Below are 17,727 nucleotides of genomic sequence, written 5' to 3'. Positions count from 1 at the left end.
TAACCTCTATTTGTTCATTCAAATTTGCATCATAGTAAAAAAAGAAAAAAAAAAGACAAACCAACATAGAATGTATCACAAGGCTTTTTCATAGATAATATTATAGTTGTATGGTGGGCAATTATTTTAGGTGCACAACTACACGCATTAAAACGTGAACAAAAGAAAAAGATGTTTGATTATCCCTTTTGCCTAAGAGGTGCATAACTAAACGACAAATACTATCATCTTTATAATAATAAATATGTTCAAATACTAACTTTCCATTGATAGAGGACTCCAATTTTCCATCATGAGAAAGTTAATCATCAGCCAATGAGCTATAGCTCAATTGGCGTTCCAGAGGAAGTGAAGATTTGAGTTTCAACGCAGAGGTCTCAAGTTCGAATCCAATCCCACATAAAGTTGCGCAACTTGTTAAATGTTGGTTCTACAAGCATCGCAACAACAATTCTTGCCTTTGAACATGATAATCCTATTTCAAAACAAAATATTAATAAAAAGTTATTCATAATATCCAAGGACAAAAAAATTGGTTAGATCATACTTTGCATGGTTTGGCCGCTCGGTCTTCGAGTTGGTGTTGTTTTAATGAAGTTTTCCTTTAAAAAAAAACTTTGCATCAAAATCAAGAACAATGGCTTCAAACCACTGAACTCCTTTTTTTGTAACTTATCACATGCTCTCTTTCCAAGGACAATATAAACCTCTTATTTTCAAATTACCAAAAGACCAAGAAAAATTATATCTGTAAAAACAAACTCAATTGTCCTTGTCACACCCCCAAAATCCACCTGCGGAGTATCACCGCTTGGGAGCGTGACATGACCAGGATCTTAACCACCAATCATATTGAACGTATAATATAGTTAAGTATAGCGGAAGCATTTAAACAAATCTCAAACATAAGTGTTAACGTATGACATATCATAAGTGTTGGAATAGTATTCACGATCCTTTGCCCACAACGACCTGCTCCTCCCTGTGCAAGCTCCATAAAGTACCTAAGGTCCTGCAAGGCATGCAGCAGAGAGTCAACAACTAGTTGAGCGAGTTCACAGAAAGTAAGTTCAGTAATAGAATAGTATAGCAAGCGTTGCGTTCGTTCATCTAATCAAGCATCGTATTAGTTCGTTCATTGTTCATGGATAGTATTGGTTCGTATCGCGGGCCCTTTCGGCATGTATGCGAAGATTTGGGTTAATACTCCCAAATATCCTAGACTATGTATATTTGTATCGCTGGCCACCCTGGCATGTGTGCGAAGTCCTAGTATGTTTAGTTCGCAGCCTTCCCGAGGCATGTGTGCGAAGATCAGTCATAATTATCGCAGCCAACCCTTGGCGTGTGTGCGAAGATCTGTTCAAGTAGGTATACTAGTCTAGCCGTATCTTATCATTCACCATCCTCACCCTGAGGACTCATATCATTATATTCCGTTAACTAAGTATGTACGTATAATTCATTCAATCCCATTCCCACCCTGGGAACCCCATGCCTTGGCTGTGTGAACTCACCTTGGTTTGCTCGGTATGCTAAATAAGTACACACGCTCACAGTTAATCAATCACGACCACGATGAATCAAAGAATGTCTTGATCGATTCTTTGGGGTTCACGAAGGCTGCCGTCACTAGGGAAGGGCTCTAGGGTTTTTTTTTTTTTTTTTTTGTATTTGATAACTGATCCCCTAATCATATGTATATATTTTTACGCACACCAATTTGGGCCGTAACTGGGCCTCAACAAATTGACGGGTCGACGAAACACTTTTGTTTCGTCGAGGTATTATTGGCGAAACACTTTTGTGGGCCTATTCATGTGTAAACCGTTAATGGTTTTCTACTAAGTCTCATTTTAATACATAATCACATACAAGCAATAACTACAACGCGTTTCATCACCATATAACATATACAGTTACAAGTCAACCAATTTAAGCGGTTAAATTCAGCGTGCAATAAGTGTGAAAGTGAAAGTCAGAAACTCGGGTTGTCACATTATCCCCAACTTAAAAGAAATTTCGTCCCGAAATTTGGTACGTACCTACTGAGGAAGCTAGATAGGTTGCATCGATCACTGATTTTCCTGGGGTGTCACATCCTCCCCCCGTTGATCTGGAATTTCGTCCCGAAATTCCGTGGTAGTAGCTTCTGCCTCAGCAGTGGTTGTATTGGTTTCGAATAACTGGGGATACTTTTCTTTCATTTGGTCTTCGCGTTCCCAGGTGTACTCTGGGCCACGTCGGGAGTTCCAACGAACTCGAACAAGAGGGATTCTCTTGTGTTTGAGGACCTTCACATCCCGGTCCGTAATTTCAACAGGTTCCTCGACGAACTGCAACCGCTCGTCGATAGTGAGTTCTTTGAAAGGAATGATAAGGGTCTCATCTGATAGGCACTTCTTCAGATTCGACACGTGAAAGACATTGTGAACTGCCCCGAGTTCAGTTGGTAGGTTCAATCTATAGGCTACCCTGCCTATTCGTTCTATGATCTCAAATGGTCCGGCATATCGTGGATTCAGCTTGTCCCGTTTGCCAAAACGAACTACACCCTTCCAGGGTGAAACTTTTAATAAAACCCGGTCCCCGACCTGAAATTCCAATGGCTTTCTACGCTTGTCCGCGTAGGCTTCCTGACGGTCGCGTGCTGCCGCCATGCGTTGTCGTATCTGTGATATCTTTTCTGTGGCGTCCACTACGATCTCTGGACCCGTGATCTGACTATCCCCCACCTCTGCCCAACAGAGAGGTGACCGGCATTTACGTCCGTACAATGCCTCGAATGGAGCGGCTTGGATGCTGGTATGATAACTGTTATTATACGAGAACTCCACCAAAGGGAGGTGCTTTTCCCAGCCATTGCCGAAATCGATGACGCATGCCCGAAGCATGTCTTCTAGAGTTTGAATCGCTCGCTCAGACTGCCCCTCCGTCTGAGGATGATATGCTGTATTCAAGTCTAACCGTGAGCCGAAAGATTTATGCATCGCTTGCCAAAGTTCCGACGTGAATCGTGCATCGCGATCCGAAATGACGGATGTGGGCACCCCGTGCCTCGAAACAACTTCTTTAAGATAGACGTCTGCTAGAGTGGAGAACTTATCCGTTTCCTTTATAGGTAAGAAGTGTGCAGACTTGGTGAGTCGATCCACGATCACCCATATGGTGTCGTTCCCCCGCTGGGATCTAGGTAGGCCTGTAACGAAATCCATGGAAATTTCTTCCCATTACCATTGAGGTGTCTTAGGCTGCTGAAGTAGGCCAGCTGGTTTCTGATATTCAACCTTACCCTCGCACAGGTCAAGCATTTTCCAACGTACGTAGCGATGTGGGCCTTCATGCTAGGCCACCAATAAGTAGTGCTGATGTCGTGGTACATTTTATCCGACCCTGGATGTTCCGAATAACGAGACTTGTGAGCTTTATCCATCACAAGTTCGCGTAGACCGCCATAAAGTGGGACCCAAATACGCCCCGTTACATAGTAGGCGCCGTCTGCCTTCTGTCCTAATCGTTGTCGTGAGCCGTGTAAGGCTTCAGCCTTGACGTTTTCGGGCTTCAATGCTTCTACCTGAGCATTTCGTATCTGTGCTGGCAGGCTAGACTGGATCGTAAGCTGTAGCGCTCGCACGCGCTGAGGTAGAGTGTCCTTCCGACTGAGGGCGTCCGCCACAACATTGGCCTTGCATGGATGGTACTTGATGGCGCATTCGTAGTCGTTAAGTAATTCAACCCATCTTCGTTGACGCATGTTCAAATCCTTCTGCTTAAGGATATGCTCGAGACTCCTGTGATCGGTGTAAATCGTGCACCTGGTACCGTACAGGTAGTGTCGCCATATCTTAAGCGCGAAAACAACAGCTCCCAGCTCTAAATCGTGCGTCGTGTAGTTCCGTTCATGAATCTTGAGTTGACGAGAGGCGTAAGCGATAACCTTATCGCGCTGCATTAACACATATCCAAGTCCCCGAATGGATGTATCACAATATACCACGAAGTCATCTGTGCCCTTCTGTAATGAGAGGATAGGTGCACTGCAATGTCTATCCTTTAAGTGCTGAAAAGCAGTCTCCTGGGGTTCTCCCCAGCGATAGGTGACACCCTTCTGTGTCGGTAGCGTAAACGGCTGAGCAAACTTCGAGAGATCCTTGGTAAACCGTCTGTAGTACGTGGTGCAGGCCAGTTTCTGGTCGAGTCTACCTTGGATGGATCGACATGGATCCCATCCTTGTTCACTACGTGGCCTGGGAAGTGGACTTCTCGAATACTATGACGAACTTATCTAGGTAGGGTTTGCACACCCTGTTCATAAGGTCCTTAAATACGGCAGGTGCGTTCAAATATATCAAACCATCCATCATATCAAACATAAGGTATAGCAGTTAAAATAATTCATAAAACCCAATACGATTGATGTTCAAACCAAACTTTGTTTATGTAATAGAGACATAATAATGAAAATCCTAAAACGAATTATGAGTTCAAATATCGTTCACAGCGTCTCCTCGTCCTAGCACGAAAGCTCGACCTCTTGCCTCGTTGCCATTGTTGTTGTTGTTGTTGTTCCCGTTGCCCTGGTTATTGTTGTGGTTCTGATTCTGGTTCAACTGAGGGCAATCGCGCTTGTAATGACCTTCTGCCCCACACTGGAAACATCCCCGATTTCCACGCTGTGGCTGCTGCTGCTGTGGGTTCTGAGGAGCTGGTGGTGGAAGTTGCTGGTTCTGGTTTGCAGGTCGTGAGCTCCTGCAATCTTTGGCTTCGTGCCCTATCTTGAGACATCTCTGACAACGTTCCTTGCGACACCTTCCACTGTGGTGCCGGTTACACTTGTTACATAGTGGGTGTACTCCCCTGTATCCACCCTGCTCCTGACTGCCAGATGATTGCTGACTCGGATTCTGGTAGTCATTCGTCCTGCGCTGCTGTGCTTGAGACTGATCGGGAACTGATCCCCTGCTGGAATCCCCATCCCATTTCCGTTTGTTGTCGTTGGGTGTAGCAGAAGTAGCAGCTGGAGTGACTGTAGCAGTAGCGTTGACACGCTTAGGCAGTTTATTCTGATCCACTGCCTGGTCGGTGATGCGATGAGCGAGGCGCTGAATTTCCAGGATGTTGCCGAGGTTAGCCGAGGTAACGTGGCTCTGGATCTCTGGCGCCAATCCCTTGAGATACATCTCAATGCGCTTGTATGGAGGGTCTACCATAGTTGGACATAGCACGGCCAGCTCGTTTGACCGTTTAGTATACGCTTCGATCTCTGATCCAACCATTTTCAGGTTATACAGCTCGTCTTCCAGCTTGTGAATATCTTCACGCGTGCAATATTCCCTCTTAATGAGTTCCTTGAAGTCGTTCCAGGGTGTGGCATTAGCAGCTGCCAACCCTAAGATCTGAACTTGGGCGTTCCACCAAGTCAGTGCGATCCCTTCCAAAGTACCCGTGGCAAACTTAACCCTGCGTGCCTCAGGGCATTCACACATCTCGAACACAGACTCGAGCTTTTCAAACCAGTGGAGGAGTCCAACCGCTCCTTCAGTGCCACTGAACGTGCTAGGGCGACAATCCATGAAATTCTTGAAAGTGCAGACAGGCTGCTGCGCGTGTTGACCTGCTTGGGCAGCTGCAAGTGCCGCAGCAACTTGAGCCTGAACAAGAGCCTCTAGCTGGGCTTGAGTCATGTTGATTCGTCCGGCCATTGATCTTCACATCAAAGGCAACATAAGTGAGAAAGGTTCGCGAATAGTGCGATGACAGAAGAGTGTAAGCACATAGGTGTTCTTAAGCAATAACAGATAGTGAGCAATAGTAGGGTAAGCATACTACGAGCAAAGTTCTAAACAGTTCTAGTAAACAGGTAATAAACATAAACCTTATTACCTAGGATGTCGAGTCTTGCACGTGGAGCGAAGCGTCGTTGTGGATCGTTAAGAGCACTGTTCTGGTTATAGTCTGGTTTTAATAAAAACGTTTTTCCCATATTAAAACCTAGTTCTCTATAACCAATGGCTCTGATACCAATCTGTCACACCCCCAAAATCCACCTGCGGAGTATCACCGCTTGGGAGCGTGACATGACCAGGATCTTAACCACCAATCATATTGAACGTATAATATAGTTAAGTATAGCGGAAGCATTTAAACAAATCTCAAACATAAGTGTTAACGTATGACATATCATAAGTGTTGGAATAGTATTCACGATCCTTTGCCCACAACGACCTGCTCCTCCCTGTGCAAGCTCCATAAAGTACCTAAGGTCCTGCAAGGCATGCAGCAGAGAGTCAACAACTAGTTGAGCGAGTTCACAGAAAGTAAGTTCAGTAATAGAATAGTATAGCAAGCGTTGCGTTCGTTCATCTAATCAAGCATCGTATTAGTTCGTTCATTGTTCATGGATAGTATTGGTTCGTATCGCGGGCCCTTTCGGCATGTATGCGAAGATTTGGGTTAATACTCCCAAATATCCTAGACTATGTATATTTGTATCGCTGGCCACCCTGGCATGTGTGCGAAGTCCTAGTATGTTTAGTTCGCAGCCTTCCCGAGGCATGTGTGCGAAGATCAGTCATAATTATCGCAGCCAACCCTTGGCGTGTGTGCGAAGATCTGTTCAAGTAGGTATACTAGTCTAGCCGTATCTTATCATTCACCATCCTCACCCTGAGGACTCATATCATTATATTCCGTTAACTAAGTATGTACGTATAATTCATTCAATCCCATTCCCACCCTGGGAACCCCATGCCTTGGCTGTGTGAACTCACCTTGGTTTGCTCGGTATGCTAAATAAGTACACACGCTCACAGTTAATCAATCACGACCACGATGAATCAAAGAATGTCTTGATCGATTCTTTGGGGTTCACGAAGGCTGCCGTCACTAGGGAAGGGCTCTAGGGTTTTTTTTTTTTTTTTTTGTATTTGATAACTGATCCCCTAATCATATGTATATATTTTTACGCACACCAATTTGGGCCGTAACTGGGCCTCAACAAATTGACGGGTCGACGAAACACTTTTGTTTCGTCGAGGTATTATTGGCGAAACACTTTTGTGGGCCTATTCATGTGTAAACCGTTAATGGTTTTCTACTAAGTCTCATTTTAATACATAATCACATACAAGCAATAACTACAACGCGTTTCATCACCATATAACATATACAGTTACAAGTCAACCAATTTAAGCAGTCAAATTCAGCGTGCAATAAGTGTGAAAGTGAAAGTCAGAAACTCGGGTTGTCACAGTCCTCATCAACTTCACCGATCTAACTTTTAACCAAACAAACTGAAACTTTTTTTTTAAATGGTAGAATCATATCAGCTTAAGTTCATATCTCTAAAGTAACAAACTCATAAAGGAAACTGCTAAAAGTCAACAACACCGGATCAAATAATAAAATATATCAGATGAGCACCAATTGATTTCCTTATCATGATTAAATAAATTTAATTTAGTCCCATATGTGAAGGATAATGGTAACTAATTCAATCAAATCTTTTAAAGTATAAATATAATGATTTTGAAGCAAATTATGTTATTGGTTTTTACATAAAGAAACAGAATAATATAAAGGACTGTACCTTAATTGAGGAATTTTACACTCACGAACATTCTCATTAACCATCTTGTTCACATTCTCTTCCTAAAGTTCGCAAAAGAGTATAAACAATATATAGTTCAAGATGGTGAATGAAAACTTATATGGAAGTTCTATGATTGATGTCAACCCATTACTCCAACCGACCCGTATTGGCCACATGTTACCCAACCCGCCCAACTTACCCCTCTTCCCACTTATAGTTGTAATGCAGAATTAGCAGAAGCACACCTCTCCTTATGGGTGAAAAATATCGGCACCACTTCTTTTGCATACTTCTGATCATCTCGCATGTCACACCCCCAAAATCCACACGCGGAGTACCACCGCATGGAGGCGTGACATGACCAGGATCAAGCCACCAATCATTTTGAACATTGCAAGTATTAAATAAAATGCAACCCATCAATATAAAGGTGATCAAAACCAAACATAGTTAAAGTATTCAGCGGAAGTGAGTTTTGAGCCTTTATTGAGCATACAAATATACATCTTTACGCTAAATGCTCATTTTTCGTTTCTTGTGTGAATAGCCGCTTGGTTCTTACGACTCTAGAACTTGCCACGACAATTCATTCCCGGTCCTTACCAACTTAAACCCAAGTAAGTAAATGATGGAGGCATTAGAACTAACCCTTTTCCTTTCAAAACCATTATTTTTATTTTTCTTTTCACCTATCCAAAAACTCCCCCCTAGTTAACCCATTTGAGCCTAAACCTTTTCATTTCTTAACCCAAAACCCTTTTTACCCACCAAAAACCCTTTTTATTTTTACCTTTTATTTTAGTAACAAGCTCGGTTTTCGTGTGACTAAAAAAAAAGAGAGAGAGAATTTTATAATGAAGTTAGAAATAAACAAACAAAGCTCCTAAAACAAAAGCTTGTTTGAAGAAATACTTCATTAAGAATAAAAAGTCACTAAAACAAAATGTTTTACGAAAACCGACGCTTTTTACGCTTTTCGCCCTTTTCTACTAACCACTAACCCAACTACCCACCTTTAGCCCAAGCCTTTACCCAAAAAGTCCTCTTGATATTTACAAAGGTAAAAAAGTTAAAAAGGAGGAGGATTGATTGCTTGGCAAGTCTATGGTAGGAATAAGTTCCATGCCGCTCTCGAGTGATTCACTAAAAAAAAAAGACACCTTCAGCCGAGTGTGAGTGATTTCTCCCATGAGGTATGTGAACTTGTATATAAATGGAATTTTTAAAAAGGCATGTTATGCCCAAATAAGTAATTTCTCTTATGAAACGTTCTAAATAAATCATAACGAATAGGATTGTAAATAAATAAAAATAAAACCCAATAAAGATCTTGGATTCCCGACACTCTATGACAAGCCAAAACCTTCTCTTCTACCCATTCCATTTGGGAGTGTAAGCCACGTATTAAAGAGTTTTGCTTGAGGACAAGCAAAAATTCAAGTGTCGGGATATTTGATGAGTGTAAAATGCAACATATAAATTACATCAAATGAGGCATAAAACTAACCCTTTTTAAGTACTAATGTTGGAAAAAGAGTGTTTTTGTCTTCCTTTTGTATTTTCAGGATTAAATGAGCTCAAATTAACAAAAGAAGCAAAAAGGCAGCTAAATCTAACATAAATACAAGAAAAGGAACAAAAGTGGATTGCCCGACCCCTCGACAGCATCCTCCCAAGCAAAACAGAGAAGGCAGAAGACTGAACACGCCCCGTGCTCAGCCAGCACGGGGCCGTGCCCAAGAAGCAGCAGATAAGACAAACCTATAGAAGCTTCTATTGCCCACCACGGGGCCGTCCCCAGTGAACACGGGGGCGTGGCGAAAGTACTGCAGGCGCATTAATTGTAATTGCGAATTACAATTAATGAAGAGAGAGATTGTCAGACAGGCACGGGGTCGTGCCCAGCAGACACGGGGCCGTGCCCAGGCTTCTGTTCAGCCTATAAATAGGAGTGCTTGGATTCATTGCAACTCATCCCTTGGCACACCACCTCTCTCACACTTCATCCACCATCCACCACCATCATCCACCACCATCATCCACCACCATCATCCATTGCCCATCATAGAGTGTGTGAGTCGTCTCGGGATCCAAGATTGATCGTAAGAGTTCTTGACAATCAAGGCCATGTTTGCCTAAGTCTCTTACATCACTTGGTGAAGACAAGTGTTTAGTATAATACTTTTTATTTTTAATCTTTTGCACTTTTTATTTGGTTTTGTATTAATGACTTTAATAACTAGTTGCTTATGTTGAAGGTGACTTTTCCTTATCGTTTGTCTGTGGTGTCTTGGCATTATTTTACTGTCTATATAAAATAAAAGATTTTCACCATTCATATCTCCACGGTCTATATGGAGGTATGTTGGCTACCTGGTCGGGGGTTAAGGGAACGATTTGGTAAGGGTCTTGCCCTTGTTCAGCGTTTAGAGGTCCTGCAAGGGACCTGGGTCAAATTTAGTAGGATCTCCTTCAATACCCAAAGGTATTGGATGGCGGGGATCCAAACTCTTTGACCCCCTCATAAGTTAACTACTATTAATACTATAACCCGGCTATTTAGGACTGTATCCCTGCTGACTCAGACTACTTAGTCGAGGGTAACGTCACCTCCAAAAGAGGGGCCTACCATAATTTGCATTAATAACTTAATTCATTATCTTTTAAGAATCCGACCCTTTAGGATTGTATCCTTGCTGACTCAAACTACTGGGTTAAGGGTAACGTCGCCTTCAAAAGAAGGGCCTACTACAATAACTAAGATAATCTCTTAAACAATTGCAAAAGTGCGAAAATAATCAAAGGTTATACTAATACACGAGTCGGATCCAAGTGATTCATCTTGTCTATCTGTTTTTATTTTTTTTATTTTATTTTTCAGCATTTAGTTAGTTTTATTTTCTTAGTTTAAAAATCTTTTCTAACATTTTGATTTGGTTAGACGTTGAGGATAAACCGGTACTAAAAGCTCTTGTGTCCTTGGACGACCTCGGTATCTTACCAACACTATACTACGTCCACGATGGGTGCACTTGCCCATATGTGTGTTTAGTGTTAGTAAATATCGTGTTTTATAAATTTAAAACTTGGCTAAAAGTGTAAAAAGGGCTTAAAATATACATTTAAAATATAACACACTTCACGCACATCATTCAACATTAACAATAAGCAGAGAATTCAAACACAAGATCAACCATTACATAACATCAATAAATCATGTTTCTGATTAACAGTTAGCAATGACAACATTCTAATGATCATGCAAAGTTTAAACGCTAACCGTGATGAAAGGAACGATGGATTGAAAGCTAAGGAAGGCTTCGAGAGCTTCAAGTTGCTGTCACACAGAAGGGCTCTAGGGTTTCGATTCTGATAAAGTGTGACGAAGGAAGCCGTTCCGTGTAACTTATACGCATACTAACGTACTGGGCCATAATGGGCTTTGGCGAAACTGGGCTCGGCAAAACACTTCTGTTTCGTCGAGATTGGAATGACGAAGCAGACTCCTGTTTCGTCGGGTTTGGTCTTGGCGAAACACTTGTTTCGTCGGGTCCTTTCATGTGTTAAACAGTTTAAGTTTTCTAAACAAGTCCCATGTTATATCAACAAACATAAATGCATGTAATAATCACAATACGGTTAAACATACATCACATATCAAACAAACATCTCCGCCTATAATTCAGTGTGTACAATTACAAGTAGCACAATCAAACAAGTCGTATAAGTAAACAATTTAAACAGTTAATGTGCAATAAATGCGAAAGTGGAATCTTGGAAACTCGAGTTGTCACATTATCCCTAACTTGAAAGAAATTTTGTCCCGAAATTTAGCATGCAGTTACTGAGGAAGCTAGGTAAGTTGTATCGTTCACTGGTTTTCCTGGGGTGTCACATCATCCCCCCGTTGATTTGGAATTTCGTCCCGAAATTCTGTATGCTTCAGCCTCAGTAGTAGTTGCATTGTTCTTGAACAACTGGGGATATTTGAGCTCCATTTGATCTTCTCGTTCCCAGGTAAACTCTGGGCCACGACGGGAGTTCCAACGAACTCGAACAAGAGGTATTCTGGTGTTCTTGAGGACCTTAACATCCCGGTCCATGATTTCAACTGGTTCCTTGACGAATCGCAACAGTTCGTCGATAGTGAGTTCCTTCAAAGGAACTATGAGGGTCTCATCTGACAGACACTTCTTCAGATTCGACACGTGGAAAACGTTGTGAACTGCACCGAGTTCTGCTGGTAGGCTCAGTCTGTAGGCCACTTTGCCTATTCTTTCAATGATTTTGAATGGTCCGACATACCGCGGATTGAGTTTGCCCCTTTTGCCAAAACGAACTACACCCTTCCAGGGTGAGACTTTGAGTAGCACTCGGTCCCCAACCTGGAACTCGAGTGGTTTCCTGCGCTTATTAGCGTAGCTTTTCTGACGGTCACGAGCTACCTCCATGCGTTGTCGTATCTGTGCAATCCGTTCAGTAGCATCAACTACAAGTTCTGGACCTGTGATTTGACTATCGCCCACCTCTGCCCAACAGAGAGGTGACCGGCATTTACGTCCGTATAATGCCTCGAATGGAGCGGCTTGAATGCTGGTGTGGTAACTGTTGTTGTACGAAAACTCCACTAACGGGAGATGTTTTTCCCAGCTGTTGCCGAAATCGATAACACATGCCCGAAGCATGTCTTCTAGAGTCTGGATAGTACGCTCAGACTGCCCATCCGTCTGAGGGTGATAAGTTGTGCTCATGTCTAATCGTGAGCCAAACGCTTTGTGCATTGCTTGCCACAGTTCTGAAGTGAATCGTGCATCACGATCCGAAATAATAGAGGTTGGCACCCCATGCCTCGAAACAACTTCCTTCAAGTAAATGTCTGCTAACGTAGAGAACTTGTCTGTTTCTTTGATAGCCAAGAAGTGTGCAGACTTAGTGTGTCGATCCATGATCACCCAAATAGTATCGTTACCACGCTGAGATCTAGGTAGGCCAGTAACAAAATCCATGGAAATTTCCTCCCATTTCCATTGTGGTATCTTTGGTTGCTGAAGTAGGCCTGATGGTTTCTGGTATTCCGATTTGACTCTCGCACAAGTCAAACATTTGCTGATGTAAGTTGCTATGTGGGCTTTCATGCTAGGCCACCAATACGTAGTTCTGAGATCGTGGTACATTTTATCCAAACCTGGATGTACCGAGTAGCGAGACTTGTGTGCTTCATCCATCACAAGTTCTCGTAAACCGCCATATAGTGGGACCCAAATGCGTCCTATTACGTAATAGGCGCTGTCTTCCTTTTGTTCTAACCGTTGCCTTGAGCCGCGTAGGGCTTCAGCCCTGACGTTTTCTGGTTTCAATGCTTCTACCTGAGCATCTCGTATCTGTGCAGGAAGACTAGACTGGATAGTAAGTTGTAATGCTCGTACGCGCCTAGGCGTAGTATCCTTTCGGCTGAGGGCGTCAGCCACAACATTGGCTTTGCCCGGGTGGTACTTGATGGCACATTCGTAATCATTAAGTAGCTCAACCCATCGACGTTGACGCATGTTCAATTCCTTCTGCTTGAAGATATGCTCGAGACTCCTGTGATCGGTGTAGATAGTGCACTTGGTACCGTACAGGTAGTGTCGCCATATCTTGAGCGCGAAAACAACAGCTCCCAGCTCTAAATCGTGTGTAGTGTAATTCCATTCATGAACCTTGAGTTGGCGCGAAGCATAAGCAATGACCTTGTCGCGCTGCATTAACACACATCCAAGACCCTGAATGGAAGCGTCGCAATAAACCACAAAATCGTCCGTGCCCTCTGGCAATGAAAGGATAGGTGCGCTGCAGAGCCTATCTTTTAGGTGTTGAAAAGCTGTTTCTTGAGTATTACCCCAACGGTAGGTGACACCCTTCTGTGTCAGTAGTGTAAGCGACTGTGCAATCTTTGAGAAGTCCTTGATGAACCATCTGTAATAACCAGCCAAACCCAAGAATTGGCGTATTTCCGTTGGTGTACGTGGTGCAGGCCAGTTCCTGATCGAGTCTACCTTGGATGGATCAACATGAATCCCATCCTTATTTACCACATGGCCTAGAAAGTGGACTTCACGAAGCCAGAAGTCGCATTTTGAAAACTTGGCGTATAGCTGTTCTGTTCGAAGAAGTTCCAAAATAAGTCGCAAATGCTGTTCGTGTTCCTCCTGACTCTTGGAATAGATCAGGATGTCGTCGATGAAAACAATCACAAACTTGTCCAAGTAAGGCTTGCACACTCTGTTCATTAGATCCATGAAGACTGTAGGTGCGTTCGTTAATCCGAATGGCATGACAAGAAACTCGTAGTGGCCGTAGCGAGTTCTGAATGCTGTTTTGGAGACGTCCTCATCCCGGACTCTCAGCTGATGGTAACCTGACCTCAGATCAATCTTCGAGTAGTAGCTCGACCCTTGAAGCTGGTCGAACAAATCATCAATACGTGGAAGAGGGTAGCGGTTCTTCACTGTCACCTTGTTGAGTTCGCGGTAGTCAATACACATCCTGAAGGTACCGTCTTTCTTTTTCACAAATAATACTGGAGCTCCCCAAGGCGAAGAGCTAGGACGAATAAGACCCTTATCCAAGAGTTCTTGCAGTTGTTTAGACAGTTCTTCCAGTTCGGTTGGAGCTAAATGATACGGTGCACGAGCTATCGGTGTTGCTCCTGGAGCTAGCTCGATTTGGAATTCGACCTGGCGATGAGGCGGTAGCCCAGGTAAATCTTCAGGAAACACCTGAGGAAAATCACGCACAACTAGGATATCCTCTAATCTCCTCTCTTTCGTTGATGCGTCTGTAACGAGTGCCAGAATGGCAGTGTGCCCCTTTCGCAAACATTTCTGAGCCTTCGGAAAGGAGATGATGCCAACCACGGCACCACTCTTGTCGCCTTGAACTTTGAGAGGTTCTTTACCAGAACGGGGAATACGAACAATCTTCTCCTTGCATAAGATCTCTGCTTGTTGTTGGGATAACCAATCCATACCAATGACGATGTCGAAACTACCTAGAGCTATAGGAATGAGATCGATAGAGAAAGTCTGACCAGCGAGGATAAGATTACAACCCTGAACTATGTGTGTGGCCTCTAGACTTTTACCGTTAGCTAACTCTACGACATGTTTAGTGTTCAGAAGTGTGGGTATGCGCTTGAGCATTTGACTAACTTTCAGAGACATATAACTGGTATCCGCACCTGAATCAAATAATACAGTAACATAAAAGTCTTCGAGAAGAAACTTACCCAAAACCACGTTAGGATCATTCCTTGCGTCACCCTGACCCAGCACAAATGCACGACCCCTAGCGCCATTGTTCCCATCATTGTTTCCCCCGTTGTTGTTCCCATTGCCCGGATTATTGTTGTTGTTGTTGTTGTTGTTCTGGTTTCGGTTTAACTGGGGGCAGTGTCTCTTGAAGTGACCTTCAGCGCCACAATGAAAACATCCCTTGTTGCCCTGTTGCTGATTCTACTGTGTCTGCTGCTGCTGCTGGCGATCCTGAGTTACAGGCCGTGGGCTCCTACAATCCTTGGCCTCATGACCCATCTTGAGACACCTCTGACAATGACCCCTATTGCACTGGCCACTGTGGTGTCTGTTACAATTGTTGCACCTTGGGTGATTTCCTTGATATCTTTTATGCCCGTGACTACCAGAAGACTGTTGACCGGGGCTCTGGTAGTTGTCAGTCTTTCGCTGCTGAACCTGAGACTGAGCTGTAGCTGAACCCTTGCTGGAATCCCCATCCCATTTTCTCTTGTTGTCACTGGGAGTAGCAGGAGTAGCAGAAGTGGTAGCGGTAGTAGTAGCACTGATGCGCTTAGGCAGCCTGTTCTGTTCCACTGCCTGATCCGTGAGGCGATGAGCAAGACGGTAATATCCTGGATATTATCAAGACTGGTCGATGTCACATGGCTTTGGATTTCTGGTGCTAGCCCTTTGAGATACAACTCAATACGCTTGATAGGAGGGTCCACCATAGTTGGACACAGTATAGCTAGCTCGTTCGACCTTTTCGTGTAAGCCTCAATTTCTGACCCCGTCATTTTCAAATGAAAGAACTCCACCTCCAACTTGTGGATGTCATCACGTGTGCAGTATTCCCGTTTGATCAGTTCTTTGAAATCATTCCAAGGGGTGGCATTAGCAGTTGCCAACCCTAACATCTGAACTTGCGCATTCCACCAAGTCAGCGCAATGCCTTCTAGAGTACCAGTGGCGTACTTCACCCTGCGATCCACAGGGCATTCACACATCTCAAATACGGACTCGAGCTTTTCAAACCAATGGAGGAGTCCAACTGCTCCTTCAGTGCCACTGAATGTGTTATGACGACGATCCATGAAATACTTGAAAGTGCAAACAGGTTGCGGAACGTGTTGACCTGTTGTGTATAAGAACAGGACAAGGTTAAACACAAGAGTTGGTTTAGGAGTGTAGGATCTAAAGATCCTAGTGTGAGTCACGACTGCAGGGTATACCTCCTGCTTGTGCGGCTGCAAGTGCCGCAGCAACTTGTTCGTTAATGAGAGCCGTCAACTGGGCTTGTGTCATGTTAATGCGTCCAGCCATGATCTTCATAGCAAAGGTAACATAAGTGAGAGAGGTTCGCGAAAAGTGCGATGACAGAAGAGAGTAAGCACACAAGTGTTCTCAAGCAATAGTTGTTACGTATATCTAAGCATACCATGAGCAAAGTTCTATGTAATCTAGTAAGTAGGCAATAAAACATATACCATGTCACCTAGAATGTTGAGTCTTGCACGTAGAGCGAGGCGTCGTTGTGGATCGTTGAGCACTGTACAGGTTATAGTCTGGTTTTAATAAAAACGTTTTCCCCTTATTAAAACCAAGTTCTCTATAACCAATGGCTCTGATACCAATCTGTCACACCCCCAAAATCCACACGCGGAGTACCACCGCATGGAGGCGTGACATGACCAGGATCAAGCCACCAATCATTTTGAACATTGAAAGTATTAAATAAAATTCAACCCATCAATATAAAGGTGATCAAAACCAAACATAGTTAAAGTATTCAGCGGAAGCATAATTGTGAAAAACCCAACATAAGTAATAAGTTCACAAAATGTAAAATTTAACATGGAACTCAACAGTCCATGTGCCCACAACGATCACGCCTCCCGTGCAAGCTCCAAGAGTACCTATTGTCCTGCAAGGAATGTAACAGAGAGTCAACAACTAGTTGAGCGAGTTCACAGTTGGTTGTTCAATCAATGAGTTCGTTTTAGTAATAGTAAGTTCGTTGCATAACCATGCGTTATTAACTAAGCCGATTGCATGTTCTATTAGTGGGGGCTTCCCATGTTATACGTACTAGACTAGTTGTAACCATAAGTGTTCTTCTTAACCTGAGAACAGGAGTACGTACGAGGTTTACGTAGGTTTTACGTAAGTGCCCTTCTTAACCCGAGGACAGTGGTACGGGTGAGGTTTACGTAGGTTTTACGTAAGTGCCCTTCACATCCCGAGGACAGTAGTATACATAAGTTTACGTAGGTTTTACGTAAGTGCCCTTCACAACCCGAGGACAGTGGTAAGTACAAGTTTACGTAGGTTTTACGTAAGTGCCCTTCGCTATCCGAGGACGATGGTAGATAGTCTAGTAATAGCGTAAGTACGAGTAACTGTTCAATCCCATTCCGTTCAATCCCATTCCCTACCCACCGGGAATCCCATGCCTTGGTAAGAGTGTGAACTCACCTTGGTTTGCTCGGTATGCTAAAGTATGCGCTCACAGTTAATCAATCACGTCCTAAAGTACGCACGTATACATAATCAGTTTGTATTCACGAAGTTCACGTATATGCACAATCATAGCGGATATTGAATGAGTAATCACCAAGTAGCACAGAGCACGCATTCAAGTTCATACAAGTTATGCTTAACACTTAACGGCAGTTAACTAACTCAGTTAACTTTAACAGACTTAAACTAAGTTACTAAGCTGATTACCCAGTCGGCGAAACACCCCTGTTTCACCGTGAATCCCCTTTGGCGAAACACCCTTGTTTCATCGTGTTTACCCTTGGAGAAACACACTTTGTTTCGTCGTGACAACCTCGGCGAAACACACTTGTTTCGCTGTAT

The sequence above is a fragment of the Helianthus annuus genome, chromosome 8 (genome assembly GCF_002127325.2).
Source record: "Helianthus annuus cultivar XRQ/B chromosome 8, HanXRQr2.0-SUNRISE, whole genome shotgun sequence".
In the NCBI taxonomy this organism is placed as follows: domain Eukaryota; kingdom Viridiplantae; phylum Streptophyta; class Magnoliopsida; order Asterales; family Asteraceae; genus Helianthus; species Helianthus annuus.
Note: the sequence above shows the minus strand (reverse complement) of the source record.